This window comes from Lactuca sativa, chromosome 7 (assembly GCF_002870075.4).
Source record: "Lactuca sativa cultivar Salinas chromosome 7, Lsat_Salinas_v11, whole genome shotgun sequence".
Classification (NCBI taxonomy): domain Eukaryota; kingdom Viridiplantae; phylum Streptophyta; class Magnoliopsida; order Asterales; family Asteraceae; genus Lactuca; species Lactuca sativa.
In genome coordinates, this window is record NC_056629.2 from 69,744,940 (window position 1) to 69,749,363 (window position 4,424).

The window sequence follows — 4,424 nt, forward strand, 5'->3', positions numbered from 1 at the left end:
AAGTATGAAAAGCCCTAGAAAATCCCTTATTTTCTATCAGTTTGAGATGTTGTCTTCTACCAAGACCCGAATGTTTTGTTATGAAGATGTAGTCTTCTACCAAGACCCGAATGTTTTGTTGTGAAGATGTATTCTTCTACCAAGACCCTACTGTTTTGTTATGAAGATGTAGTCTTCTACCAAGACCCGAATGTTTTGTTGTGAAGATGTAGTCTTCTACCAAGACCCGAATGTTTTGTTGTGAAGATGTAGTCTTCTACCAAGACCCGAATGTTTTGTTATGAAGATGTAGTCTTCTACCAAGACCCGAATGTTTTGTAAGTAAAGTGATAGTTTTTCCTTCCTAATGACTAGTACTAAAAGTACGTAGTCTAACTCATCGCTTATGTGAGTATATCACAAAATAAAGTAAACAGGAAAAAGCATAATCATGTAAGTGTTATCCCTAGGTGACCAGGATTATCACGACATCGCCGAAGCGAAAGGTATACCCTATGAACATCTGAAGATTGTCCCCTCACCCTCTGTAGCGGCAGCAGGGTGGAGAGAGGGTTAGTCCCATAACAACGTTAACCTAATGATCCTCCGAAGATTCACATCTCATCCTCTGTTGCAACAGAAGATGGAGGAATGTTTAGTTCCGTAACTGACTCCAAATATCAAAAACAACCTTAAACATCCGTAGATGTTCATCACCCAGTGTTGCTAACAGCTGGGTTCCGGAATAGTTAGTCCCGTATAGACATCCCACTGAACAGGGATAGGCAGGAAAATTTACATAGAAGGTACGAATAAATCTTCCTAATAACTCAATGTACAATTATCCAGGTAAGTGAATACAGGATAATATATCTATGTAACAGTGTTCATGTATCAGGTAAGTATATGTAAATGTACTCATGCATCAGGTAATGCACTGGTGTGGACTCATGAATGAACTGACTCTTTTGTGATTCCTTGTAATAGGAATAATGTTTGATATCATTCAAATTATCCCTATGATAATTTACTGGAAGGTAATTGGTTGCTCAAGTAAGTTTATACACTCTTACTACTCAAGGGTGTGGGAAACTAAATGAAAGATGTAAACTATATCATCAATACATACATATATATATAATATAAGTGTACATGCATAGTTTAGTTCAAGAATGTAAAATGGTTTTGTAAGACATCCAAGGGTTTTTGAACAAACATAACAGTGACTTGATGTCATTTTGATAATCCTTTCAAAAGTAATACATTTGATAACAAAGTATTTTAAAGATAGAAAACCATTTCATGCATCACATTTTGTATTATGTGAAATCCGTTGAATGAAAACACAGTTATAAAATACATACAGATGATTTAATAACATGCTGTTTTCTACTTGTATTCCCCCCCCCCCCTCCCCCAATTGTAGCATTTAAAATCATTTAAAACATTGATTAGGGGTATGAACTCACATGTAGTTGGTGAATGGGACGAACTGAACGGTATAGCATTGCTAGGTGTCAAGCGAGGACTTGTACACACACTACGATCCTAATGAACATATAATCACACATATATGCATTCAATTAGTCTTAAATCACTAATTGATAATGTTAAGACATCCTAGACATAATAAACACTTTATATAAGTGTTTTAGGCCCTAAGGATTGCATCTAAGCTAATGTGGGACAAGGCACTTGTGTTTAGGGTTCCAAAGGACCCTATATATGAGTTTACTCCCCATATATCATCACACATGGAGTTTACGGTTGTAAACTCTTGAGTTTACGGCCGTAAACTCCCAACCATGGGTGTATGGTGTGTTTTGAAGTTCCAAATGATTCCTAGAATTATTCCAACTTGGTGGTTCAATTCTTGAAAGGGTTTAAGGCATAGAAACACTCCATTTAGGAGTTTACGGCGCCAAGGCCATTTCCATTGGAGTTTACGGTTGTAAACTCCCTTGGGGTGTTGTTTTTGTTGTTTTCAAGCCTCTTGCATTAGAAGGATAGGTTCTAGACATTTGTTTAAAGCTAATGAGGACCCTAGGCACACTTTGGTGCCCTTGTTTGGTGTTTACGGCCTAGGAGCATTACCAAGGCCATAAACTCACTTCAAGAGTTGAGTTTGATGTGGTTTTGTCCTTCAATTAAGTGGGAAACAATTCCATGTAAATGTCTAGGGATTTAGGTGTCTTAAAAACACCCTTTTGTCCATTTTAATGGAGTTTACGGCCTAAGATTACTCTTGGGCCGTGAACTCCCATGTGTTTGTGTTTCTTGATTGTTTTCTTGTCCTAAATACACATACAAATGAGTCTAGGGCAGTAGCATAACACAAGGAACAACCTAGGCTCGATTTCGGGAGTTTACCACCCAAGAACACCTTGGGGAGTAAACTCCTAAATCTAGTGATTTAGCCTTCTAAATCATGTTATAAACACATATAAAGCTTTCTAACACTACTAGAAAGAGGTACTCACGATTTGGGATAAAAACCCGAAGATCCGTGAGAGAGAAAATGGTTTTTCTCTAGTTGGAAATGTGAATAATGAATGAATTTGGTTCAGAATTTTATTTATAGTCTTGAGATATTTTTGGCAGAAAATATTTTTATTCCTAAAATGATCTCTAATATAATAGAGTGTTGGAATAACAGTGTTGCACAAAACCCTAGTGCACCCACTCTCCTGATATTTCCTGAAGTGTAAACCCTGAATTACTCAAACTTACGCGAAAAAGTCTGAAAGTTAATTGTGACTGCTATAACTTCTATTGAAGTGATATAGTTTGTACAGAATGGAAATTTCGGGTTGTCACATCATCCCCCCGTTAGAAGGAATTTCGTCCCAAAATTAGAATTTAAGCAATTAAGAAGTTACAAATAACTAAGCGAAAAGATCAAGGTATTTATGTTTCATCTGATCCTCTCGTTCCCAAGTGAATTCAGGTCCACGCTTTGCGTTCCAGCGAACCTTCACTATCGGGATACGGCTCTGCTTTATTTGCTTGACCTCTCGGTCCATGATCTCTACTGGTTCCTCCACGAAGTTGAGGCTCTCGTTGATCTCGATCTCGTCGAGTGGAATAACAAGAGTCTCGTCGGATAGACACTTTTTCAAGTTTGACACGTGGAAGGTAGGATGTACGTTACTGAGTTCATGGGGTAGATTGAGTTTGTAAGCTACAGGGCCGATTCTCGCGAGAATCTCAAAAGGCCCTATGTATCTTGGATTGAGCTTTCCACGCTTCCCAAAGCGTATCAAGCCCTTCCAGGGTGAGACCTTTAGTAGGACTCGGTCGCCCACCTGGAATTCCAATGGTTTCCTACGCTTGTCAGCGTAGCTTTTCTGTCGGTCTCTAGAGGCTTTCAATCATTCACGAATCTGAACGATTTTCTCTGTCATTTCCCGAATGATCTCCGGGCCCGTGAGAGTGCTTTCGGGAACTCGTCCCTTAGCTAACTGGGTATCACCCACTTCAGCCCAGCACAGAGGGGATCTGCACTTTCGGCCATAAAGGGCCTCGAATGGAGCTGCCTTTATGCTCGTGTGATAACTATTGTTGTAGGAAAATTCGACGAGGGGTAAATGGGTATCCCAAGCTTTTCCAAAGTCAATCACACAGGCACGCAACATATCTTCTAAGGTTTGGATAGTTCTCTCACTTTGCCCGTCGCTCTGTGGGTGGTAGGCTGTACTCATGTCCAGCCTAGTTCCTAGGGAATGTTGTAATGACTGCCAGAACCTCGAAGTGAATCTACTATCTCTGTCTGAGATGATAGATATCGGAACACCGTGCAGTCTTACAATCTCCCTAATGTAAGTTCTGGTAAGTTTCTCCATCTTGTCTGTTTCCTTGATCGGTAGGAAGTGTGCAGACTTGGTCAATCTATCGACGATGACCCATATGGAATCAAGTCCACCCTTCGTCTTGGGCAACTTGGTTATGAAGTCCATAGTGATCCGCTCCCACTTCCATTCTGGTATCTCCGGTTGTTGTAGAAGACCGCAGGGTTTCTGGTATTCGACCTTGACCTTTGCGCAAGTAAGGCATTTACTCACGAAGGTAGCAATATCTGCTTTCATGTTAGGCCACCAGTATAACTTTTTAAGATCCAGATACATCTTATCTGAACCCGGGTGGACAGAATAACGAGTGTTGTGAGCTTCGGTCATGACCAAGTCTCTGAAGCCACCGTGTTTCGGTGTCCAGATCCGATCCATGAGGTATAAGGCTCCGCCACCCTTGATTTCTAAGTTCTTATCCATCCCTCTAAGGGATTCACCCATCACATTTTCAGGTTTCAAAGAGTCGAGCTGAGCCTCCTTTATTTGCATGGACAAGTGTGAATGGATAGTTAGAGTCAAAGATTTGACTCTACGACCAGTATATTCTTTCCGACTTAGGGCGTCGGCTACTACATTGGCTTTACCTGGATGATAACG